The 27,884-nt window shown below is 43.7% G+C and overlaps 1 protein-coding gene across 6 annotated transcripts in view; it reads right to left on the bottom strand.

Moving 5' to 3' along the window:
* The window catches only part of TSNARE1 (t-SNARE domain containing 1), a 469,756-nt gene that overhangs the window by 426,550 nt on the left and 15,322 nt on the right, over positions 1-27,884 (bottom strand). The window lies entirely within an intron of this gene.

The following is a 27,884-nucleotide window of genomic DNA, read 5'->3' on the forward strand; positions in this document are numbered from 1 at the left end:
TCCTGGCTCCAGCTTCTTGCTGAGCCACACCATCACTGCTCTGGTTATAAGGATGCTTTTTCTCCTGGACATTCCAGAGCCCCTTTCCTTCACCCTGTTTCTTTAGAAAAACAAAACAAATCAAAACAAAACCAAAAAAAAAAAACAAAAAAAAAAAACCAACCCAACAACAACAACAAAAAAAAAAACAAAACAAAACAAAAAAAAAACCAAAAACCAAAAAAAAAAAAAAAAAAAAACCAAAAAAAAAAAAAACCAAAAAAAAACAAACAAAAAAACCAAAACAAACAAAAAAAAAAAACAGGGGCTGAGAGCTGGGAATTTGTGACTTCACAGGCCATTTTTTTCTGCTCCAGAAAAAAAAAATATTATAAGGAGCATATAAGAGGTGCATTTAGGTCTGGATTTTAACCATCACAGGCTCGCTGTCCTTGTTTCCTGCAGGATATCACTCAGAGTAGCCAAAACCCAGGTGACTCCAGCAGGAGAAAGAAATACAGCAGCAGGTACTTCAGAAAATCCAAAAACCAGCTCATCGTACCAGTGCCCACAAGGTCACTGAAATTCCAGATCCCATCTGCTCCCCAAAAAAGGATGTTATCCCTCCTCCTCCTGAGATGTTTACAAGGGGAAAACCACCTCAACTTCCCAGCTGGTGCTTTGAGTGTTCCCCAGTCTGCTCCATCCATGCTGTGCACTCCATCATCTGCTTGGAACTGGGATGGAAGCATCCTTTTCTAACACCCCGAATGCACCGGCTTAATTATTACACTTTGGGCATTTTGGGGGATTTTGCCTATTTTCATGTTTGTTTGAAGCATTCAACCATGGGGCAAAACAATTTCTGCCTGCACTGAGAGAGGAAACACTCCTGACTGTTTAGGTGAGATTAATTTCAGGATTGTGGCCAGACTGAGGAAATTGGTGGCAGAAATCCTTCATAGCTGGATAATGAGGTTGTGGCTTTATGAGTAATTCTCCTGAGTTATGTGCCTGGCACCTTGGGTGTGGGTGACACATTCCTTCCTCCCCTCCATTTTTTGAATGAGAAATGTCATCCAAGTGCACAAACACAGTATTTATTAAAAAAAAAAATAAAAATAGCAACAACACAGCTCATGAGGTGGAGGCACAGATTGCATCTCACTTGTACAATGTACAATCAGCTGCTGTCTGGAGGAATTTCCCTGCTGGGTGCTCCAGGAATATCCCCAGATCCATCACCACTGTGATGTATCCAATACTCCAAACATCTAAAGAGCCTCTCGGGTGGAAATCAGGACAGTACCAAAGCCAAATCAACAAAAACACTCCCTGAACACCTCTGTTGTACCAATATTTTTGATATGGAGAGATTAATCCAGGCTTCCTCACTCCCTGCTGCTGAGCCACCTCACACCCATACCCATGGTCCTGCACTATTCCTCCTCCCAACCCAAAATGGCATCCCTGGATTGCAACCAGCTCCCACTTTTTGAGCAAGCAAAGGCCTTCACGTGGAGGTCACCTGAAGTTTTAATGCTATCAAAGCTCAGCTGCAAGGGAATTAGAGAGGAGGAAGAGCAGCCTTTTTGTGGAGATGCCTCTGCTCCAGCTGGAGCCATCACCTTCCATTACTCAGCTCCTTTTTGGGAATTCTCCATGCCCTCCCCTCTAATGACAGCTCCTGCTGGCATCACATCCACCCTGCTTCTCCTGGAGGGTGAATGAGCAGATGGGACCGGTGGAAGATGGATGAACTGCACAACTGGAGTCCTTCCAATCCAGTAACTCCCACCCAAAAGACAGAGGATGCAAAGATCCTTCAAAGGTCAGAACCTTTTTTCTAGGGGTAGGAACAGAGTCAAGGAAGACATACAGGTGGGCTACTGAGAGGCTGTGCAGACTAACTCACGTCTGCATGGTTGGTTTTACCTTTCTCCAAATTCCTGCTTTGATTGCTTATTCCCCAGCCAACCCACTGCACTACTACAGCAAAATAAGCACAATCCTGAAGAGTTTTGAAATTAATATGATGGGCTTGCAAGCATCTTCCATCATGCAGAACTAAAATTAAAATGTACACCTGCCCTCGCCTCACTCCCTGAAATCCACCAGGCAGAAACTTCCCTGTGTCACATCAAAAGACTCCAACAGCTGAAGGGGTTAATAGAAAACTGAATTTCCAGCTGCTACCAGGCTTCAGGGCAGGGTTCTAGCCCCACCACCATATCTGCTCCAGCAGACCATTCCCTGCCTGAGACACAGCAGAGGTGCTTTTAGAGCAGCTTCCTCCACCACTGGGCTGACAATCATCCCCCAATACACATGGCTATGAGAGAACCAGGGGAATGGTGGTTTCCAGATACTTTGGAGAAGGAAAAGGCAACCATGAGGTTTTCTCAGGAAAAATTTGCTGAAGAGCTCATGAGTGTTCTGACTGTGCTACCACGCTCACATGAGAGAAGTAAAAAAAAAGAAACCAGAAGAGAATTCATTCAATTTCTGCAAAAACCTCAGGGGACAGGTGGGACAAAACACAAAGTTCAGGGACAACACCACAATGACACTTCATGAGGCTGGGCATCCCTAAGGAGAAAAAGCTTCTGAGAATCACAGAATCACAGAATGGTTTGGGTGGGAAGGCACCTTAAAGAATATCTTGGTCCAAGCCCCAGGTTGCTCAAGCCCTGTCCAACATGGCCTTGAACACTTCCAGTGATGGGAAATCCACAGCATTTTTGGGCAACGTGTTCCATTGTCCCCAGCCCTCACAGGGAAGAATTTCTTCTTAATATCTAATAGAAACATGCCCTCTTTTCAGTCTGAACAATTCCCTCTTGCTACATCCCTCCATGCCCTTGTCCAAACTCCCTCTCCAGCTCTCTTGGAATCCTTTTAGGCACTGGAAGGGGCTCTCAGCTTTCTCTGTAGCCTTCTTGTCTTCAGGCTGAGCAACCTCAACTCTCTCAGCCTGTCTCCATATCTCCAGTCCCATGATCAGATTAGTGGCCCTCCTTCTGAACCCCCTGGGGAAACATCTCCACCCTCAATGCAACATCAACAGAGAGGTTTGGGGCAAAGACCTAACACTGAACTACCAGACCAGGGCAAACCCTGATATCTGAGCTACAGCTGGTTTTACACTGCAATTCCAGCTCAAATGAGCAGTTCTATCAGAGGGACAGACCCTGACTCACAGCCCTGAACTCACTGTAAAAACCCTGTTCAGCAGCAAGGCACCAACACGGCGAGTCAAGACATTCCCAAGGTCTTGCTGCAAACCCCAACTGATTTTTCTTTTCCTCATGCACATGGCTGACATTTCCTTCATGGCTCATCACACCATCAGGACCACAGCAAGAAAACCAACACCCTCTCAGACACCTTTTGGGAGAGCAGACACAGTGCCTGCCCTTGATGGCAATTTTGGGGTTGAAATTGAGATGCAGATTGCTGCCAAAACAACCACCCTGGGGGAGCTGTTGCTTTTTCTCTTGAAATGCAGAGATGCTTTCCATTTCTTCCCTCCCCTTACTTCTACTGATTTTACCAGATTTCTTAGAGAAGGGAACAGCAATTGCATGACTCAGAGGGAGAATCATCTTCTACCCATCAGAGAAATGCTCACGTGCACTCAAGGAGCTGTGTGAGACACAGCCTTTTGTCCCAGGCCATGGCCTCAGACTGGCAAAGCTTTGTCACATGCCCAGAAGAAAACACAGGGAAGAGAAGAAGCAACAGCACCAAGAGTCAGAGGCTGAAATTGCAGGTCCGTGATGAACAGAAAGAGGTTTCCTCCTAGAAACCACCCAGCCAAACATGAAAGTCCTCATCCCATGTGCAGAGGAGGTCACAGGAGGAAAAATCTACAACTTTCTGCATGGAAGAGGCTGTGTGGGATCAGGACAGGATGATCAGTGTGGTCAAGGGATAAAAACCACACCCAGGAGCAAAGTGAAAGCAACAACACTCAGTGATACCCACAGTATCTCATCTACCATGCTGATTTGCCTTCTTCACGTGCTTTAAACTTTTGGAACATACCCGCAGAAAAGGTTGTGATTGACTGGAATATATTTTCCATTGTCTCCACTTCTGCTGCATTTTTATTGTGGTGCCCAAATATTTAATTGCTGAAAAGGTGGGGTGAGGGCTGGCAGGGCACATGCTCAGAAACATCAGGAGAAGAGATGGCTCCTCTGATGCAGGAAGAGAGGTCTGAAAACACCTTCTTGCACTGCAACAAAAGTCTTGCCATAGGAACAAGAACATGATCCCCTGCAAAACTGCAAAATTCACTTGATGGTGTGCAGATATTTACAGCCCCCAGGGCTGTTTTCACAGTTATGGTTCCTCCTTATCCCTAATACAGCTGACAGCAACACATGTAGGATCTGGAGACTCTGTGCAGGGGAAGACAACTCATAAAGGCATCAGTGCATTTCAGCAAGGCCTTCAGAGTCAGTTATCTGATGTTTCAGACTTCACTGATGGCATTTATGAGTTTAAAAATGTATATAAGGCTTCAACATCCTCTCCCAGCCGCTCTCTTTAGGATGCAAATGCAGCTTAACACAATTAGGCAGGACAGAAAGCCCAGACATTTTACAGGATCAACTGCATTCCAGTTGTCAGGGGAAATAAAGAGACACCAGCTCAACAGACAGGCTGGACAAAAGCCTGTTTTCATCTCGGGATGGTTTTCAGATCAGCACAGGACAGTGCAAGGAGGAAGAGCTTTTTTCCAAAAGGCATCAAGCCCTGCTACAGCTCTACAAAGGGGAAAAAATTGCCAAAAATAATCAAGTAATCCTGTATTTGTTAGCAAGAAAATAAAAATTCAGAATTAATTTTTTAAAAACCTCATATTTAAAACTGGTAAAAACCAAAACTCCAAGAAAGTTGCTTGAGTGGGGCACATTGCTCCATTTACAGACGTAAATAAAGCAGGAAGTAAATGAAGGAAGGCAGGTTTAGATCAGATATTAAGAAGAAATTCTTTACTGTAAGTGTGGTGAGGCCCTGCCATAGGTTGCACAGAGAGGCTGAGGACTCCCCATCCCCAAAAGCGTTCAGGGCCAGGTTGGATGGGGCTTGGAGCAACCCGGGTTAGTGGAAGGTGTGCCTGCCCATGGCAGTAAGGTTGGAATAAGATGATCTTTAAGGTCCCTGTCCACCCAAACCATTCCATGATTCTGTGATTCTCTGCGTTACCTGAAACTCCCAACATCAGGACAGAAAAGAGAGAGGAGAGAGAAAAGGAGAAAGCTCTCAGTGTGAGGCTTCTGGAAGCTCAAGGTTTTCATTTCCATCGCTCAAGGTTCAGAATTCAGAAGCTGACAAAGTGTCTGGAGGTACCTTGAAACACTTCCCATCACGACTGCCCTTTCAAAGGAGAAGCAACATGAAATTGGCAGGAAGTAGATATTTCTATATAATTTGCCATCTTTCACAGAAAAATCAATCATCCCTAATTCTAGGTATTTATTTTTTTTCTATTAAAAGATCTAAATAAAGCATTTCTGTTATTGCAGACCGCAATTTAAAACAAAAAAATTAAAAAGAAACAGATTTATTAATTAAATCTTCTGGAGCATCTCTGCTATGAAGACAGGATGAGAGAGCTGGTGCTGTTCAGTCTGGAGAAGGCTCCAGGAAGAACTTAGAGCTCCCTTTCATTCCTAGAGGAGCTCCAAGAGAGCTGGAGAGAGACTTTGGACAAGAGCATGGAGTGACAGGACAAGGGGCAATGGCTTTAAGCTGAAAGTAGAAAGATTTGAATTAGATTTAAGAAGAAATTCTCTACCATGAGGATGGTGAGGCCCCAGCACAGGGTGCCCAGAGAAGCTGTGGCTGCCCCATCCCTGGGAGTGTCCAAGGCCAGGTTGGATGGGGCTTGGTGCAACCTGGGATAGGGAAAGGTGTCCCTGCCCATGGCAGGGGATGGAACTGGGTGATTTTTAAGGTCCCTCCCAACCCAAACCATTCTGTGAGTCCATAAATGAATTTTGGATCTACCCCTGAACTCTCCAGTGATTCTAGAGAACCTTTAGGTGGCAACAGAAACATTGACAAGATTATTTCTAGGAAAAATTCAAAACAACTTATGCTTCTCTTTCTAAACAGCAGCATCAGGAGGCTTTCAGATATCATCAGTTTGGCAGCTCTATCACTGCAAGAAGTGAGGTGGAAAACCACCTGAGCACAGGTACAAGGTGCCAGGTGCTGATTTTGCACACCTGACATGCTGAAGCTACTTGGACCACCCCTCCACACCTCTGTGCCTCCATCTCCCACCCGAAATCTTGAACCACAGCCCTGACCTTTGGGAAGGGCTTTAAGACCTCTGGGTCTGTTACACAAGCTCAGGTGTTACCACCTCAAGCCCAACACAAAATCCAACACAAATCACTGCAGAGAGATAACAGCATGGCCTATCTGAAAATAGACAGAAATCCCCATCAAAAACATCTAAGTCGTCATGATAGGAAAATAAATCCAGGCAGATTGTTGCTCTCATTGTATGAATCATCATGTTGTTATAGCAACTTCATATCTGCACCCAATCTGAAAACCAAGCACAGCTGAAATAATATAACAGCATTAAGTTAAAATGATATATAACAAGACAAAAATGGATCGGCTCGATCTCCGAGGAGCACCCACACTTCTTTCTCACCCTCTTCCCTCCCTTTGGAAACATTGCTTTGCTGTATTTAAACAATAGAAAAAAAACAGCCCAGACTTGGAGCTCAGGGAGAAGAGGAGCCCTAATGAGCTTTTGAATTCAAGAAGAGTCTTCAAAATGAAGAATCACAGAATTGTGGAATCAAAGAATCATTTAGGTTGGAAAGGACCTTAAAGATCATTTTGCTCCAGCCCCTCTGGCATGGGCAGGGACATTTTTCCCTTTTTTAAAACAAAAACAAGTGCAATTCCCAGTTACAACCACCAGACCCAGCCAACTGCCCCTATTGCTCCCATGCACTCCAAAATTCATGCATTGAATGAATTACATAAATTTTATAAATTTTTTATCTTTATTTTTAATTCATGCAATGCAGGACATATATAAATACATAGGTACATTGTGTCCTTCTCTGTTCAGGAGTCCTGAGCAGAGATTCCAGCCTGAACAGAACATTTAGAAACAAGAAAGGGGATGCACAAGTTCTAGCTTTAAAACTGCAGGTCTGTGAGGTGATTTTATTGCTGGAGAAAAAGTGAAAAGCTTCTTTCCATCGGAGCAGCAAAGGAAGAAAGGTAAATAAACAGAATTGTTTCAGGGACTTGGCAGGAAAGCACAGCTCCTCTGCAACGCGAGGGGAGCCCACCAACCTCCAAAACACTGCAGGTGCCTCAAAAAATACTGTTGTGCCCCAATTAGTGCCAAAGATGGGCATAAAGCACCACAGGGCACTTCACTGCTCCTCTCCCCATGCAATGCTGCCAGCAACAAGCTTGAAGGAGAACGGAAAGTGAAAAGAAAGAAGCTTGGGAGATTTGCAAATTTTGCTCTTGATGTTTCAAGCAAATTAAGACCAAATAAACCCCAAAATAGAAAAAGCAACCCACAAACCCACAGTTCTAGTCCCAACAAAGTCCTATTAGTCTTAACAACAGCACAAAAGTGACTCAATTAATTAAAAGCAAACAAAAAAGAAGCAGCCTAACTTATTATTTCAGAGTTCAAGACAGCAAAAGCACCAGTCTGCCCCAGACAGAACTCTATTTTTTCTTTTCTTCTTTTTCTTAAATGCATTTATTCATTAAGGCTTCCTCGTAGGCTGTGTAATGAGTCACTTCTTGCTTCTCTATGAAGTGCAAAGGGATGGAAAGAAATAGGATTTAAATGGAGGATGGAGACACTCACAAAGCCTGTTAGAGAAGCTTGAAAAGCTTTTGAAGGAATGACAGATAAAGAGAGGCAACTCCTCACATGGACCCCAAACCCTTTTCTCTATCAGCAGAGCTTTCCCAGGGTCCAAGCCTGGCTGTCTCCTCGCTCTCAGCCAGCACAGAAAACCACCCCCTCTCCTCCACTGAGCTTTCTTCCTCCCCACAAGAACTTGGGATGAGAAGCCTGAAGCGGGAGTGATGCTGCTCCTCTCATGGACCCGGTGGCTCAGAAGTGTGGATGTGGCTTTCCCTGCACCAGTGAAATATGACCAGGGGGGATTGATACCAGTTAGCATTATCAACAGCACGAGGCATTTCATGGCTCTCACCCTGGCAGCCAGAGAAGCCCCAGCTCAGAGTGAGCCACACGTGTCCAATTATTCTGCAATAGTTTTTCTGAGACTCACGGAAACACAGAAGGGTTTGTGTGGGAAGGGACCTTAAAGATGGTCTGGTTCCAAGTCTCCTGTCGTGGGCAGGACACCTTTCCCTAAACCAGGTTGCTCCAAGCTCCACCCAATCTGGATTTCCAGTAGAGAGGAAGAGTCTGTCCAATCCATCAGATCAGAGATGCCAAGCTCAATGAAAAGCTCAGGAGACAAACCCTCCCATCATCAGTCTTGGCTCAGACTGGATCTGGAATATCCTGATTTGGTCTCCTAACTACTGTCAGGAGTTTCCCCTGGCTTTCAAGGTCCTTTGAGTCCTCCCACCATAAGTTTTGAGGAAGCAAAGCCAGCACAGAGATGTGACACAAGTCTGCCAAGTGGCTGAACAACAGGAAGGGCGCATGGAATTGTCACTGCAATAAACGCGAATCCCAGAAAATCACAACCTGACCCCAAATCCACAGCTGCCAGCCTTCCAGCAAGGACTCCCATCTTGTCCATGTGCAGAAGTAGAAAACTTGAAATAAATACTAGGACAAAGTAGATATTGGGGAAGGAATTCTTCTCTGTGAGGGTGGGGAGGCCCTGGCACAGGTTGCCCAGAGAAGCTGTGGCTGCCCCATCCCTGGAAGTGTTCAAGGCCAGGTTGGTCAGGGCTTGGAGCACCCTGGGATAGTGGAAAATGTCCCTGCCCATGGCAGAGGTTGGAATGAGTTGATCTTAAAGGTCCCTTCCAACCCAAATTATTCTATAATTCTATTTTTCTGTGAAATTGCTCTGGTGACAGCCATGATCATGTGTCATTCCCCATGGCAGAGATCTTCTATCTTCCCTAGAATGGTGTCTCTCACTTTTCTGACATTTATTCAATCTGAGAAAAAGAAAATTTAAACCAGAAAAAGAAACCAAAAAACCAAAAAAAAACAAAAGCAAAACTTAAAAGTGACAAAAGCCCCCACAACATCTAAAATAAATTAAAAATCCTCCTAAATACAGAATCTAGAGGAACTTTTTTGCTGCCACCTAGACCCCTTCCAAAGGGTTCCCATGCCAATCTAATAATAAAGCTGTCGTATGGGGGGATGTGATTTTAGCTTTCAAGCTGAAGGTTGCTATGGGAGGCTGTTCCCAGCAGCAGCACTGTGCTGCATTTGTAAAAGCTCTTTCCAGCATCAGACACTGATCTTTGAGTTGGAAAAAAAAAATCATCACTATTTTTGTTTTTAAAAAGTTCCATAAAAAGCAGCAGTGCTGGAGAAAAATGTAGAGAAAAAAGCAAAATATAAAAGGGGGCTGTAATTCAGATGCCTGTAGAAATGCAGATGCACTAAAATCCCTTTCCAAAGCTAAAGCACCAGGAAAACCTATTTTTTTTTAAATCAGTGCACATCAGCTGAGTTGATACATTTGCCAACACCAGGTTTGCTGGGATGTGGGAGAAGTTAAAGACAATGAGATGATCTCAGGTGCTGTATAAATGAGGTGCAGAAATGGGAACAGGTATTGCAGTGCCTCTGTGGGGTCATCTGCTGGGCACTGAGATCTTGACTCGCATAAAAATAAGGCATCACTTCACAACAGGTTGAGGAAGTTTACCCAGCTCTTTAGAATTTAAAAAAAAATATAATATATATAGGGATTTGTGTAAGGAATGAAGTATTATGTGTGTATATATATCTATAGACACACAGAGTTATGTAAAGCTGGTCAAATACAAATGACTCTCTTAAAACTAACAAACAAGTAAACACAAAAGATATTTTCTACAGCAATCTGCAAGATTTAGGGGACTGTTACAACCTGCAGGATTTACAGAGGAAACACAGGAAGAAGGAGGATTTAACACAAGGACAGAGCCCTGAAGCAGCAGCAGAAGGAGACACAGTCCCTTTTTACCTTTAAATAGTGAGGTGAAGACCACCAAACAATGATTTATAAAAGGCTTTCAATTCATGCTGCCAAAGCCTCCAGCCATTAAGTGCCTTAAATCTTTGCAGGTTAAGTAAAGGAGAGTTGGTAGATGAGATATGTGGATGGGGGGGAATATCTAGAGAGCAAACACATCCCAGCTGGAGATGGGAGAGCACAGGAGAGCACACAGCCAGCTCCCTGCCCACACCCAGGATATGGAGAAGGGTGAGGATCAAGATCATCCAGTTCCATCCCCCTGCCATGGGCAGGGACAGGTTCCACTGTCCCAGGGTGCTCCAAGCCCCATCCAGCCTGGCCTTGGACACTTCCAGGGATGGGGCAGCCACAGCTTCTCTGGGCAACCTGTGCCAGGGCCTCAGCACCCTCCCAGGGAAGAATTCCTTCCCAATATCCCATCTAAGTCTGCGCTCAATTTAAAGACATTGCCTCTTGCCTTGTTACTCTGTGCCTTGTCAAAAGTCCCTCTCCATCCCTCTTGGAGCCTCTTTAGGTTCAGGAAGGGACTCCAAGGTCCCCCTGGAGCTTTCTCTTCTCCAGGCTGAACTCCATGATTTTTTGCCTCAAGTCTTCAGTGGGAACCTTTGCCTCAAGTCTACAGCGACACCACTGAGATGCTCCTTCTTCATCAAGAGCCAGGAGGCAAGAAACCTTATAGACAGATCCACAACAAGAAATTTCTGTATGTCAAAGGTTCCAGACCCAATTTAAACTCCGATGGAAGTTGTACACAGGTGAAGTCTTAAGACAGGGGAAGAAAAACTGATTTGAGTCTGATATTCAGATAAGCTGCAGAAGATGATATTTTCATATATCTGAGATGCTGCAGAAGAGATATTTTCACAGCACAGATCTGGCCTGGGTCTTTCACCCCACTGATTTCACAGCTTCTGAGACAAAATCTCAACAAGGAACGGAGAATCTTTTGCCATTACAAGCTTTTACCAGAAGAGAACCCCTGATCAACAAGTCAGAATTTGTTTAAATGCCCAAACTCCAAATCAGCAACAATCAGGAGCCCACGGTACCAGGCAAAACAGGAACCATCACTGAGATGCAGTGACTGCACTGGCAGTACCAGGAACACACCATTCCATCAAAATTATTATATTAAATTGCTAAAACCAGACCAAATTATTGCAAAAGACTTCACTATCAGCCCAAGGCTTCAGAGCCCAGCCAACCCACCCTCCATATTCCCAAAACTCCTCCTTCCCCAGCACTCTGCTAATAAACTCAGGGATGTCCTTCCCAGAGGTCTCAATGCCTTGTCAGCAGAAATTCAAATCAATCCAGCCCTGGAAGCAGCTGCAGCAAATAACTCAATCACGTTCATCATTTTAACTTATCCTATTTATGAATCAGGTCAAGCTTGAAATCTCCATTTACATTATCAGCCTTCATGATATTAAGATAATCATGCAGAGGACTGATCAAAGGTTCCTTGTAACTTTGGAGTACAGGAATTACCATACAATAACACTTTATCTACTCCAGTGTCCTTTGTGACTGTCAAGAATACTTTCTTCCCTAGAAAATAGGACAAGGAACAACATACTGAAGAAGAAACTGCTGTCAATACTAAATCTAAGAGTAACAGGGCAGTAGGTGCTGTAAACACATCTCCAAAAAAAAACATGAAGATCACCAGTTTTTAAAGCAGAAAGATTGGGCAGGGCTTTGAGTAACCTGGTCCTGACCCTGCCCATGACAGAGGGCTGGAACTGGGTGGTCTTGAAGGTCCCTTCCAACCCAAACCATCCAGGGATCCCAATATCTGCTGAAAGTCTCTGAGAAAAACAGAGAGATTCAAGCTCCCTTGAACTAACTTTATTTTATCTCACCCGTATGGAAGGACATTTTGATTTTTCCAGACTTGATAGTGAAAATGACTTGAAATGGTTCTCTAAAGGGCTTCAATTTCTCTCAGCCCTGCTTTGATGGGAAGATGAATCCTGCAGCCTCCTGACACCCAGAGATACTCTGCTGATGCTCTTACAGCCCTCTCTCTGTTGTCCCTCCAGCAGCTGCAGCACCTGCACAGCATCACCAGGTCACTGCTGCAGATCTGAAAACAACCACCAAAACACAAGAAAAGAGAAAAAGCAATTCCCATCTTCTCAAAGAACTTTCGCTCCTCTGTTCACCTCCAAGTCACTGTTTTTCTTCCTGCAACAAATAAAATGCAACATCACTCTGCTATTTTTGTGAAGAGATGTTTTATCCAGAGTTTGGGCAAAGGGAAACAATTTCTAACCTGATTTTTAAGATTATTTAAAGAGGGTAAAAAAATAGAAGGACATAAGCTTGTAAAACAGTCTTATGTGGGAAGAAAATATAAGAACACTTTATTGGAAGCGCTTCACTTCTGATACCAGCTATTAAAAATGTAGATATAATCCTTTATTTATCTCATTTGCAGCAAGAAAACTCTCCACACACAGAAAGAAAAATCACATGGGATATAATCCAAGAACAATCTCCCCCATTAACTCCAGAACGATGTTCTATTGAATATTTCAAGTGTGATTACACTGTAACAAAATGGCACCATGCCACCAAGCCCTGTAAATAATTTTCTCTCAATACCTCCCTTCCTTGCAAAGATGCCAGGAGTCTGAATAAAAAAAACAGTGCTCCCACATCAAAGTAAAAGGCACCAAAGAAACAAGGAGGATCCTTCAAGTGACAATCCCAATGTTTGTCCCAAAGTGGAAAGATGACCTTAGCAGTTGATGTTGCATCTTCTAGGTGGGATCTGGGCTGGGAATTACTGTACCAAGGGGATGTTTCTGCAAAGGAATTAAATACACAAGATTTAAAATTATGGCAACCTGCTCTGAGTCATAACTCTGAATGCAGTTAATGCTTCTGCTTTGATTTTAGGGCTTCCAGTGATAGAAAAATTTCACCTTAGTTTCTCTAATGTGGAAAAATCACCACAAACAGCAAGAGATGAAAGCTCAAAACAGCTCCCTGGGTAATGCATGAGCTCAGAGGGATCCCAGGTCCAGTGAGCTTTGACTGGGATGCACAGCTGTCTTTTTTCCAGTCATGACTTAGGGAGGAAGCAAACACAAGCAGAATCACAAATATTGCCAAGTCTGGGCAGTGAGGCTGTAACACACCTAATTAAATACTTTGTCAAAGATTTTCTGATTGTTCAAAGGATTGGGATGTGCAAGAAGAGGCTTGCAGGGGTATGAACAGCAGCCAGAGTGCTGAGTTGAGCACATCTGAAAATGGTAAACAATAACATGGATTCAATTTGAATTCCCTGAATGTGTTAGAGAACACGGAAAGGAGAAAAGGCCAAGTTCACCCACGTAACTGAAGTGTTGTTTCTATGAATCCAGCTCTACAATCAAGGGACCAAAACCACCCAGAGGTGCTCCTTTGACCATGGAAGGAGTCAAAGGTCTCCAGGAATTTCTTCAAGTCCTTTGGGACTGCTGTTGTCACTGTCTGAGCCTGACCATACGAATGGACAAAACCAGGATAAGCAACCTGGTCTGGTGGGAGGTGTCCCTGCCCATGGCAGGGGTTTGGATCTGGATGACCTTTAAGGTCCCTTCCAACCCAAAGCACTCTGTGACTCTGGGATCATGGGGGACATCAACTGATGGGCAAAGAAGGGGGATGACACCTTAAGACCCTCACAACAGCTCGTGGTCACCAAAATTCCAACTCGCTGCCTTCTTGAGCATGCAAGTTGATTTTTTTTCTCTTGTTCAGAAATTTTACTTCAATAAGACTTAGAATGATGTGCATCAGGCCCAATAAATGTGAAACAAAGATGGAGAGGAAGTGCTGTAGCAGGCACAGTCCTAGCAGAAGCTGAAGCCAATGAAAGGAACTGGATGTCACCACTGGCACCTCAAAAGGAAACTTTGCCCAAAGCTAATCCTTTCAAGTGAGCAATGGGATGCATAGGAAAAGAGGCAGAATAATATCAAGATTATTTTAAGGAAAAATAGAATTATCATAGATCACTTTAACATAAAATTCACCACCCTGAGAGTGGTGAGGCCCTGGCACAGGTTGCCCAGGGAAGCTGTGGCTGTCCCATCCCTGGAAGTGTCAAAGGCCAGGTTGGATGGGGCTTGGAGCAACCTGGGATAGTGCAGGTTCTTTGGAAATAGGTGATCCTTAGGTCCCTTCCAACCCAAACCACTGTAGAATTCTATGAAAATTATAAGGTAAAATTGGTGGTGCAGAGTAATTTGATTCTTAATCTTTTTAATAGAGAAGCAGCTCAGAAAATGTTGAGAGATGAAGACCTGAAATGCTTCTTGCCCCATGGAGACTGGGAAGAAGAAAGACACACTGAAGGAGTGTGTTTGATTTAGAAACTGCACCAAACACAGCAGAAAAAGCCTCAACAAGGAACAGTTTAGAGAAGAATTTCTCAGCTTCCTACAACATACTAGGAAAAAAAACCACCCAGGAAATCTCCCTCAAGAAAAAAAAGAAGTCAGGAAATACTCAAGAGATAAGTGAATTTTTTGAATAATTGACATACAGGACAGGTTTTAGAGGCCAAGAACTCCAGGATCCAAAGGCACAGGGAAGCACATAATGAGACCAGCCAAAGTTGTCATAACTAGGTTGCAACATGAAATGCTGAAGCCAAGCTTTAATGATTTACCATCAGGAGAAACCCAGGGAGGATTCATCACCACATTTGCATATAAGGACACTGCTTGCTCTTCTTTTCAACACGTTTTTCCTGATCACCATCCAAAAGAGAGATTCTTGAACTAAATGAAGCCAGTGGCTCTCTAGGCAATTCCTAGACTACTTATAATTAAAGGCACCATTAAGCCTTCAGAGAAGCAGATGCCAATCCATGTCAAAAGTTACACAGCTGAGCAGGGTCTAATTACTCTGAATTCAGGAGATACATCACATCCCCAACAGATGTCATTTTATAGAAAGCTTTTTCCATATCTCACAGTCTTAAGATCCTTTGAGAGTTTCTTGCCTGTATTATCCCTTTCCTTTAGAAAAGACCATCCAGAGTCATCTGCTTGCAAGCTTAAGATGAGGTAAGTGGCAAACAGAAGAAAAAGACATTGATGTGGTGAGGAAGCCAATTAAAAAAAAAAAAAAGTTTACATGGAGAAACAATTCCTTCCTTCCCATTTCACACTTTTTTGATGGTAGGATGATATTTTGGGCTCCCTTTTTTTGCATGTTTATTCAGGGTCTGTACAGCCAAGCAACTGCACATTCTTAGGAGCTGGTAAATGCTACAAGCACAGTTCATCCATTCCCAAAAAAGAGTTTTATGAACAATGTAAAAAAACAGTTCAGAGCCATGAAAAGGGTTCTTGCACAGCCTGGCCCAGGTGGCAGAACAACTCAAAGTATCTTTTGGACAAAGACACTGATCAAGTTTTCTCCTCTGCATTTAAATGGTAAAAGAGAGTCCAAATAAACTCAGAAGCAGCCATCATAGAAGATACTAAAAATATTATCATCTAAACACAGAAAGGTCAAAAAATAAATTCTTAACTGCCTTCTCAACATAACGCAGAAAGCACATCTATTCTTAAGCATCCACCAAGGCCAGTGAGTTTGGGAAAAAGACAGATGGGAGAATATGTAGGAGAATATGTTCTCTGAATACTTCCACAAATAGGCTACCAAAAGTCAAGAGAGATGCTGTGTCACAAGGGATGCAGAAGTCACAGGAGATGCATTTCTCAGCATTGCCCTCCAGGAAAGAGAACTTCTTGAGCTGAGAGAGAATTCTTTACTACTTGTTCCCCTGGCATTGCCTCCAGACACTCATCCTATAATTTTCTGATATGTTTAAACAAAATGGCCCCATGGCTGTGCAGTGACAGATGCCACTTTTTCAGCCTTTCCCAGCAACATGGTGATGATCATCACAAAGAATGACAGTGATACAAGAATCATCAGAGGCCTGTGCTGAACTTCCCTTTTACTGGTCCCATTTTTCTGCCTTTTCAGCTGCTCCTGTAACTTGAAGCTGTTGGAAAGCTTAAGCAAATCAGAGAAAAAAGAAAAATAAATTTAAAAAATCCTAAATCATAACTATCAGCCTGAAAATCAAGGGAAGTTTAAAGGGTAGGAACACTTCTGCTATGAAGACAGGCTGAGACAGTTGGGGCTGATCAGTCTGGAGAAGAGAAGGTGCCAGGAGACCTTAGAGCCTTTCCCAATACCTAAAAGGGGCCTATAGGAAGGGTGGAAAGAGACTTTTCACAGGGGCATGAAGTGATAGGACACAGGGGAAATTAATTAAATTGAAGAAGAGCGGGTTTAGATTCATTATTAATAAGAAATTCCTCCTTGTGAGAGTGGTGAGGCTCTGGCACAGATTTCCCAGAGAAGCTGTGGATGCTTCTGGAAGTGTCCAAGGCCAGACTGGATGGGGCTTGAAGCAACCTGGGATAGTGGAAGGTGTCCCTGCCCATGGCAGGGATTTGGAACACAAAATGGTCTTTAAGGTCCCTTCCAACCCAAATTATTCTGAGATTCTATGACTCAAGGAAAGAAGGATAATTAAACACCAGGGTGGAGAAATATACCAAAGCACAACACTTGCAGCAAATACCCAGTGAGTGGATTATCTATGAGTAAACAGATGGGAAACCAACCAGGTTTATGGTTTCTCCTGAGGAGGAAGGAGCAAGTAGACACAGCAGGTGGTAGATGAAGTGCCAGGAGGTGAAAGGCACTTCTGTGGAAAATGAGGGGCCTTCTACTTGCTCTTCAGCAGATGGAGTGTGGAGAGCAGATGGAGATGCTCCTTCTCAGGATCGTGTTTTAGCCATTTCTTTTGTGACATCCTGGCTGGTGTCCCCATCAACAGCAAGGCCAGTCTTGGTGGTAACCAAAAGTAATGGAGTCAACCACTAATACTCCAGTTCTCTGGTCACTTTCATTTTGCAGTACAATGTTAAAGGTTGGACTTGATGACCTTAGAAGTCTTTTCCAACCAAAATGATTCTATAATTCTGAACTGGGCCATGAGGAGGGATGGAACACCTCCCCTGTCAGGAAACACTGAGAGAATATGGACTGTTCAGCCTGGAGCAGCAAATGCTTCAGGGTGACCTAAACTGGGGCCTTTCAGTACATGAAGGGGGGTCTGCAAGAGAGCTGGAGAGGGACATGGAGTGATAGGACAAAGAGGAATGGCTTCAAACTTAAATAGAGCAGGTTTAGATTAGATATTAGGAAGGGAAAATTCTTCCCTGTGAGGGTGGTACAGCCCTGGCACAGGCTGCCCAGAGAAGCTGTGGCTGCCCCAACCCTGGGAGTATTCAAGGCCAGGCTGGACAGGGCATGAAGCAATCTGGTCGAGTGGAAGATGTCCCTGACCATGGCAGGGGGTTGGAACAAGATGATTTTTAAATTCCCTTCCAACCCAAGCCATTCTGTGATTCCCTAACTTTTATATACATACTCTGACAAGCACCAGAATATCAATGTATTGCATCCCAAAAACCCCCTGTGAGAAGCAGGTGTCCCACAACCAGAGGCTCAAAGACTCTGTTCTTGCTTCCCAAGTATCCTGTGCCCAGCCAGCAAATGCCACAGTTTGCTTCCAACATAAATCCGTTGTACTCCAACAAATGGGTTCACCACATTACTCTCCCATTGTTGAAGAAATTTGGACCATAATTAACAGAAAAGTGTCCTTCAGTTAAACAGTGGCCTGATTTTAGTCACTTTAATCCAAAAATTAGATCTATATCATTCATTGCATGAATTTGCCTTTCTATTTTAAGGATTTCTCACCATCTTGACTGCAAACAAAGCATAGGGTCTTGTTTGCAGTCAAGTCAGAGCAAAACTGATGAATGCCAACACAGCTGGATCTCAACAGCCCTTCCGCTAAACTGCCGTGTAAAAATCAGGGGAGTGTCAGAGATTACCAAGGAAAATACAGCAACACACCTGTAGGTGTCCAATCAAAAGTTATTTCATGGAGAGGGAAACAATTCCAGGTGCAGAGGAAGCATGCAAAGGAAGGCACAGATAGCAGAGTTGGCATTAGTGCAGCTGCCTTTACTGCAATGACCCTAATTGGCATTTCCAGATGTGAGGCAGGAAAATCAGCTGACAGGAGCATCTTTGCCTATAACCCTAGGAAACCTAGGATGAAGAATATACAGGGCTCTATACAAGACAAACATGAGGGAAAAAAAAAATAAAATTAAAAAGCCCTTCTTTCTTTTCCACATATGGAGCTGGTTAAAGCAGTCCACGTTCTCCGGTTGCTACCAGCAGCATTTATTTATCACCATCCTCAATTCTGAAAGCAAACTCCAAGTGATAACGCACGATCTCCCTGCGAAACCAAACTGAGATGGATGGAGGACAAGGGGTATAATTTAAGACAGCTTACATTGCTCACAGTACCAGGAGCACTGCATTCAGGCTGCAGGAAAGGTCATTAGTAAATTGAAAGCAGCAGAAGATAAGAGAAAAGTTTACAAACAACATTTCAAGGGGAAAAAATGTGCTTATTTGGGCACTCAGGGAAAAGAGCAACCAGAGAGAAAGTCTGGATGTGCAAAGAGCCTCCATCACTCCATGCAGAGGAGTGAGCTCATCTCCAGTGCTCATGATGGAGCACACAAGATCTGCATCAGTGCCATCAATAGTAGCACCCAGTGTGACAGGAACCTCCTCCTTGGCAAAGTCATCCATACCAACAGAACAGTTTGGAGTCATCTCCTGGCTCCCAGATGGCTCATTCCTGTTGGTGCAGAAGTCTGGGGAGCCAGGATCTCCCTGCAGCAGAGTGCAGGGGATTGCTGCCCTGAGCTGGCTACGCTTCAGCTTTCAGCCTTTTTGTGAATGCTCCAGGAGATAAGCACTGAGATACAGCAGATAAGCAACGTAAAGAGTTCACTTCTTCCCTCCTGAACACTATCATCTGATGAAAACACAGCTTCTCAAGTAAAGGAGAGGCTCTTTAAGTTGTTTTTTTGGAAGAACACAATGGAAGTCTGCACTGCCTGTACCCTGTTCTAGTGGAAGGTTCCCTGTCCATGGCTGTGGGTTGAAAGGGATGTCAAAGACCATCCCATTCCAACCCCAAACCATTCCATGATTCCATGATTCTATGTCATCAGCAGACAACTGACACACACTGGCTGCAGTGGATTCTCCATGGTTCAAAGTCCAGCTGGGAGAAAGGTCTTTATTGTGAGGAGATACTGTGGGAGCCAGGCCTGGTTAGTCTGGAGAAGACTGAGAGGGAATCTCATCAATCCACACAAATATCTCCAACACAGGAGTCAAGAGGATGGTGCCAGGCTCTTTTTATGGTGCTCAGCAACAGGACAAGGTCACTGGCCATAAACTAAAACACAGCGAGCTTCACCTCAACCTGAAGAAGAACTTCTTTTCACAGAGGGTGGAACAGAAGCCCAGGGAGGGAATGGATCCTCCCTCTCTGGAGACATTCCAAACCCACCTGGATGTGTTCCTGTGTCACCTAGCTTTGGCAGACGGTTGGATTGTATGAATTCCAGAGGTCCCTTCCAACCCTGAAGATTCTGTGAATATATGAAGAAGCTCAACCTAGCAGGACAGGCTGGATCTCACTCTACTTTCCTTTCTAAATTTGGACTGTCCACATGGACACACTTGCCTTGAAACACCCGAGGATCTCTAAAACACAGGTAGCCACCCTGACCTCACAGAGGTGCTACTTTTCATAATTGAGTTCCTTGACATTCTCATCAGATCCAGGGGAGGAGAGGGCATACACCAAATATATGGAATGTGAAGTAATTCAGTTATTTTGCATCAGGAAGATTATGGACAATGTCCCAAATGTCCAACTTTCAGAACATATTGAAAAAAAGACATCCCTTCTACTCTTTTTATGGTCAACATAAGGCTTAGCAGTGATAAACCCACACATCTCTGTCATGCATAGCACTTAGGACTGCAGAAATCAACGGTGAATCCCCACCCATGTCCCCTACAAAAAGCTTCCTGCCATGACAACCCCTGTTCTCCTACTCCATATCCCCATGATGCTTTTGTCACAACCTCTCCACACCCTCCCTATATCCACGGACACTGCCCCTCCTCAGCTTCAGGACCCATCCCTGCCTCAATTTGTTCTCCAAAGCATCCAGAGAGGCAGCACACAACCCACATGGATAATCTAGACCTGGACACATGTTAGCTGATTGACTGCGTGATACCAAAAAAATAGATAGTCAGTGAATTTCCTGAGTTTTCCTTGAGGACACTGAGATATTAAGTCCTTACGTGCTTGGTGAATACATACATTGATGGTTGGGTGGAGGAGAAAATCAGTGAACTGTATTTTTTCCCTCTGATGTGATTAACTCAACAAACTACTTCAGCGGAAGAGGCAGAAAGACACTAACAGAAGAAAGCCTTAAAGGAAGTGAGAGACTTAAAACTATCAAAAAAGTAAAAATAAAATATTTCTGTAAACAACCCAGTGGTGCTCATCTGCTCTTACTTTTAGACCCAGGCCCCAGATATTCTCTTTGTATTTAATTTTCTGGCTCGTCAAGTAGAAAAATAACCTACTCCTGAGGCTTTCAGCTTTATTTACACACTTGGTTAGGACTGAGCTGAACACTCAAACCTGTCATTGAAGGTTTCAGGTGCTCCCAGCTCCCGTTTACACTCCATGAAGGCTTTGCTCTCCACATCACAGACAACCAGAGAATCATTAAGGTTGAAAAAGACCTCCAAGATCATTGAGTCCAACCATTAACCCAGCACATGTTCACCACTAAAGCACATCCTCAAGTGCCATATCCACGTTTTTTGAACACTTCCAGGGATGGTGACTCTACCACTTCCCTGTTCAACCTTTGCTAATGCTTAACAACCCTGGCAGTGAAGAAGCTTTTCCTAAAATCCAATCTAAAACTCCCCTGGCTCAACTTTAGGCCATTTACTCTCATCCTGTCACTTGTTACCTGGGAGAAGAGACTGACACCCACCTCACTACAATCTCTTTCCAGGTAGTTGTAGAGAGCGATAAGGTGAGCCTCCATTTCTCCAGGAGAGAATGACACTGCCCAGAAGAAATCACCCTCCATCCTACCACATCAGCCAAGGTCCCACCATGTCCCAGTAGCTGAAACTCAGGCCAGTGCTCAACCTCAGTGCTCAGAGAAAGCACAAGCTGCTTCATAAGAGTTGAAAGTGCATCTTACCTATACAAAGCATTTTTTAAAATGCTGCTTCATAAGAGTTGAAACTGCATCTTACCTATCTAAGCATTTTTTAAAATTATTATTGGTAGGGTTTTGTTTGGAATGCATCAGACTCTGGTGTTGGCTTTAAGACACCAAGACCAAAATGTTGGGCAGGGCTGAAATCCATGAATCCACTTCCAAGAGAGTGGAGCCCTGACTTTTAGTGGCCTAAAATTATGCAAAAAGTCATCTTTGGGCTGCAGCTCTGTGATGAATTAGCTTTGACAAGGGAGGGAACTCAAGACCTCTCCACAACACTCCCTCCCTGCCCCACACCACGGCTGCCTCTCTGCTCTCTTGCTAATACAAGGGACCAGCAGCTAGTGCTGTAAATCAGATCAATGAAACATTCAGTTAAAAATAACAGCCCAAACCTCCTCCATTGCAGGAGAGCCTTTCAGATCACAAATGATGAAAGCACATTTCTAAAAAAAGCGAGCTGAGTTGACAGCGATTTCTGAGAAGGTGGCAAAATAAACAGCCCTGAGCCCAACCAGCAGAACAAGAGCTGGGCTGCTCCAAGCATTGCTGGGGCTCCAGAATAACCCTGGAAGTGGGAAAACAGGTCTCAATACCCCCTGTTAGTGTTTACTAACTAACTAGTGCATCAAAGATGGTACCTGGCTCCCATCCTGGTGATGCTGTAGGAGTAGGACATTCAGAGAACACCATCACCCTTTATTGTGAGCTATTCCTTGGGCATCTCCTTGCCCACTGGGCTATGTTATTCCTGCCTTGTAGCTGGTAGACAGGGAGAAAAAGTTGGGATGCAGCTTCTGGGATCAAGAAACATCATCCTTGTGGTACCCACAAGCACTCAGCCTGTGGTGCTGGCTGAAACTGTGAGGGAAAAGAGAACATCCCTGAGGTTTCTTACAACTACTTTTATGATTGATGCTGGGAAAGAGGAGAGGGAGTGGGGAGTAAGTTTTTTTTCCCCTTTTTTCATGTCATCTAAGCACCAACTAACAAAAAAAAACAGATGTTTTCATCCTGGATTCCAGATGGATGTCCCTCTGCAGCAGGGGGATGCACCACAGCATCTCGCCTCACATTTCCAATGCTGGGATTCAACACAGCCACTGCAACTTTTAATGCCTTTTACAAACATCTAATTCACTCTGTATTAATCCCTCAGAGCAGCTACTCCTTCATTTTACCCTTGGAGACATCAAGCTAAAATATTCATCGTCTTGAGCACAAAAACCTACAGCTCTAAGCAGTTGTTGAGGACAGAGGATGTGCTGTTACCCAGTTCTCTGATATATACAGCAGTATAACACCATCCTTGCAATAAAAGTACAGAATGAGCCTCTAAAGATGCCTTTTACTAGATGTTTGTAAGTGGATTTAGGTTTAATGACAAGCTCCTCTTGCTTATTTCCTGCTTTTACTCATCCTTCTTTTTGCGGGGAGGGTGGCTGACAGGGGCTGTTCTTTCTCAAGCTTAATATTAAATAAAAGAAACCCAAAAATATATTGAAAATGCCCTCTTAAGTCATGGCACAAGGCATATTTCAAATGAATGCAGCTGAAAACCTCCAAACTATCAAAAAGCTACTTCAATAAGGGATTTGCACTTACTTGAGACATTCAAGGCATTGACACAACTTCTAAAACGATTAATCTCTTCCAAGTATTTTAACTCAATTAAATTGACAAAATCTCCAGCACAGGAAGGTGACAACAAGCCCATGGCCCACATTTCAGTCTTCCCAGGCTACAGAGGGTTTCCCAGAGCTCAGTGTTTCAGGGAGAGCTTTCAGGCAGTCTCTCAGCTGACTCTTGCAGGCCATGTCCAGATATGCCCAGAAATCTTTAGCATTGAAGGGGCAAACCATGGGTGTGTGCATTAACTCGTGTGTGCATTCCACATCTCAGTAAATCACAAACACAGAACAGGACCTGACACACTATTTAAATTTGACCTTTGACTACAACAGAGCCAAAGCAAGGTGATTCCAGCCCATAAATATTCCTGACTCCACCAGCACTGAAGATGCCTTTTTTCAGCCTTCATACCTTGAAGGGAAACAAACAAAAGCATTGAATCCCTGCAGTTGCTTCACCTTAAATAGACAGAAGGGAGGTGCTGACACTGAAGTGATGCTTTGCAGTTCAGGCAATCTGTGTTCAACTGCCAGGCTTGACTAAGCTCTGGATGCAGCAGGAGAATTAAAGAGAAGCCACAGTCCTCTCACCTCATCCAAAGCACCCTGGAGCTGCAAAATGCATGGGAGGGACTCCTGGTTGAAAGGGATGTTACTGTGCTTCAGTACAGCACAGCAAGGAAAGGACCTGCATAATTTTAATTTCTAATGTTCAAAAAAGATTAAATTAAAATAGTCAAGGAAATCACAAATATAGAAAGACACAACAATTGTAATCAAGGTGGCAAGAAACTGGCAATGTGATTACCACTGGAATGGTTTGGGAGTTACCCAGAACTGGTTCATACCCTTGATCAAGGCATTTCTTTGCATCAACCTCCTGCAGTAGGCAGATAAAATGTAGCTGTTCCATCTACATAAAACGTGTTTAGATACATAAATCCTTGCAAAGTGGCTTTTTATTTTGAGGCAAAACCAGAAAGAATTATACGCTGCATTAAATATTTTCTTCTTTGTCCTCTTCTCGACCGTCTGCAAGATCAATTAAAGTGCTTTTGCATAAAACAGGCAGAGAGGAGCACGTTCCAAAAAATAAATAAATAACAACGCCACTCTTAGCTTTCAGTATGATGCCTGAAGAAAACAAGCATAACGACTTAAAGATTCCCACAGTGAAAAAGAAGAAAATGATGAAGGTTTAATCATACACTTACAAGTCGGCAAGACACATTTCTCAAGTCTTAATATCTCTTGTGAAATTTTAAGCGCTCAGACACAAATATTAGCAACAAGCTGCAGCAAGCTGAGTCGTTTCCCCTGCCCTCACACAGAAATATGTGCAAGTCCCTCCCTTGCACTCACACACACATTTGCTGCTTCCATCACTTTTCTATTTGCAAAAATATCCCAATGAAACTATGGCCATTTAAGATGTTATGATTTAACACGTTCCTCGATTTACGGAGGTCTCACTGTCCTGGAGCTCAGCAACCTCTCTGTCCAGCTGCATTGCAACATCTGGAAGCACCAGCAGGATTTCCCCACAGGCTGAACAGCAATGGGACTCACATCCTTGGCATGGAGAGACAATGCTCAGATCAACTGCTCCCCCGGTTACCAATGGGGAGCGGGGGAAAAGGGAGAGAGATCACCCCACCAAAAAAACTCAAGATCTTTACTCTCCCTCAAAATGTCCTTTATCATGTCTGCACAGGGCAAGGGAGGAACTGTTCCCATCAAAACCCCATCATCATAGGTTCTAAGGAAGAAATATTTTATACTGAGGGTGGAGAAACATTGGCACAGGGTGCCCAGAGAAGCTGTGGCTGCCCCATCCCTGGAAGTGTTCAAGGCCAGGATGGGGCTTGGAGCAACCTGGGATAGTGGGAGCTGTCCCTGTCCATGGCAGGGGGGTTGGAACTGGATGATCTTTAATGTTCTTTCCAACCCAAACTATTCTGTTATTCTGTGACCCTATCTGGCCCCAGAGACTTGTAATGGCCTAAGTGGCACAGCAGGTCACTGACCATTTCCCCTTGGACTGTGGGGGCTTCATTCTGCTCCCTGTCCCTCCAGCTGTGGGACTCATCCCACCATGTTTCTCTCATGCCAGTTTTGCCATATTTTTCCAGCTGCAGAGGGGCTTCCAGCTGGCCCTGTTTGTTGCCCATGCTGTGGTGCAACTTCAGCTGGGCTACTGTTCCCACACCTCTTTTTGGGAAAGGAGCCCTAATTCCTACAGAGCCATTTTCATGGTTTTGAACACATCAATAACTCTGGTGCCTTTGCTGCTGCAGGGATCTCCATCCCCTGCCTCCACTGAGACAGCAGAGCAAAGGGCCTCACTCACACAGCACCCCACGATAACAAAACCCAAAAATCTGCGGGTGAAACCAGGCTCAGGGCCAGGTGTTGATCTACTGGATCTTCCTGGTTCTTCCTCATCATTCCCTACAACTGGAAGGGTAGAGGAGAACACTACGTGTGTTTCTGATCCCTTAACCAGTAAACCTCACAACAAAACATGAAAGAACTGAGAGGAGAGAGAAATCATTGCTCTACACAATTGAAACACGAGAAGAACAACTTGCAATAATAAAATAAATCTAAAAAATAAGCTCACACAAAAAAGAAAAACGAATAACCAAGAAATGAAAACAAAAGCTAAGAGGTGAATAATTCATTCAGGCAATGTGCAGTGCACCTATTCTACCTGAATTGTTTACATGGAAAGTTCATGGTTTAATCAGAACTGCCGGAACAAGAAAAACCAGAGTCATAAGTACAACATTTATCTTGAGTAAACGAAATAGGTCTCTGGGTAAGGCATTTTCATTTAAAACAGAAAAAAAAAAAAAAAATAGGTTGCAGTTTGTGACGTGACCAGCAAGGGGAGTTGGTGCCCAGAGCTTTGAGGGAACCACGCAGATGCAGTTTTGGGTGGAGAAAACTCAAATAAACAATTCTGAGGTAGTGACATTGATAAAACATTGAAGACTGCCAGAGGATGCTGGAAGATGATGGACAGAGAGCAGAAAACCCACTAACCTGGAAAAGAGAGAGGGCTTGAGAGATACTAGAGTAGAAAAATAATCATGTTTTGCTCGGAAATCGGACTTTCTGTCCCTGCTAGACTTACTGGAGAGCATGTAATGAACAGCTCTTAGAGGGAAAAATTCCCCATTCCACCCCCATTCCACACCTTCAAAGAACCTGCCTTTGTCCAAGTCCAAGAAAGGAAGGAGTCGAACCCCCATATGTTGGTTTCAAGCCAACTGCATAGACCACATATGCTTCTTTCTCATAAAGAGATGTTAGTAAAATAATTACATGGCCCTGTCAAGACTAAATTGCAGGTGAAAACCCAGCACATCTCCACCTAAACATGGCCAACCACTCACAATTTAACTTCCAAGACGCCTCCTCACCTATTATAGAAGAAATGAAATCAAGCCAGGATGGATCTTAGGATAAGAAAACAAGGGTTAATCTCAAAATACTTCTGGGTACAATATTCTGACAGAAACATGAAAAGACTTTGGCCAGTTCCTCTGGTGGCCTTGATGAGACATCCAGGAGGGTACCAGATGTCTGGGAGAAGATGTCAGAGAACTAGGGCTAACCAGGCACTTTATCCCTGAGCCCCAGAACCAGAGCAAACTGGGGAAAAAACAAAACTATTAAACACAACTATTAAAAACAACCCTCACAAGGAGTGGGATTTAATAATATTATCCAGCATTTAAAGCAGAATGCCAGCAGTAGGAACTCATTAGGCTCTGTTTGGGGAACAGCAGCAAAATCACTGCTGCAGCTCCAGCCATGCTGGGCTTGTCAACAGAAACGGGGCCACCCTGGGCTCCGGGGCCACCGGGAGGGGCACTCAGAGCTTTCCTTCCTCTGCCCCGTTAATCTCATTAACCTCGAATTTACTCTGTTGTTGGTAATTACTCAGAACGTTAATAGGCACATATTTATGCATATTATTTACTGAATGTTACAAAATCTCTTCAGCTCTGCGTATGAATTGGGGCTGGAACAAGCCAAGGCTCCAAGTGCTATGAAAAACAGGAGTAGAGAAATGATAAATACTTTTTAAAATTTAAAAACCTTTTTTAATTTCTTAAAAATTTAAAAAAAGCAACCTTTTTAGGAGTTGTTTCAAATTTCTTCAGTATCTTCAGTTTCTTTGTGCAATATAACCAAAGAATTCAGATAACTATATCCATTTTAGATATATCAGAATCATTTTAGATATATCATTTTAGATATATCAGAATCCATCCATTTTACTAATTCTGTTATAACATCCTAACAAGGAAAAACAGACACTAAACCAAAAATACCCAAGAAAATATTTATTTCCTCCTATTAAGCTGGAGCCCATGAAACAACCATTCCAGCCATGATACAAATTACTGTTAACGATATTCCAGGTGGGAAAACCAGATTGCAGTTTAAGAAAACTGTTATTGCTGTTAAAGAACTCCATAGGTTTTACAGACACAGTCTGCTGCACCTTGAAAAATGGAACTTTCACTGACCATCTGTTCCTAGCAGAGAACACCCAGCAACTCTGGCTTTGGCCAGAAAGCCCAACTCAAAGTCAACATACCATGAGCAGGGGGACATCCCAGAGCTCAATGTACAGCCAAGATCAGATGTCAGGGGGAGAATCTGGATGGAGATCACCCAGTGGTAACCAGTTAAAACAAAGAAACTACTACTGCAAGAGCAGCAAATGTGATCCAGAGGGGAACATTTGCCAAGAGCAAAGCCCACAGCATTCCTAGCACACCGCAGCTCCACAGCCTCCTCCACAACATGCAGTA

The sequence above is a fragment of the Agelaius tricolor genome, unplaced genomic scaffold, assembly GCF_023055355.1.
Source record: "Agelaius tricolor isolate 1412-34295 unplaced genomic scaffold, bAgeTri1.0.p SCAF_2, whole genome shotgun sequence".
NCBI classification, from domain to species: Eukaryota; Metazoa; Chordata; class Aves; order Passeriformes; family Icteridae; genus Agelaius; species Agelaius tricolor.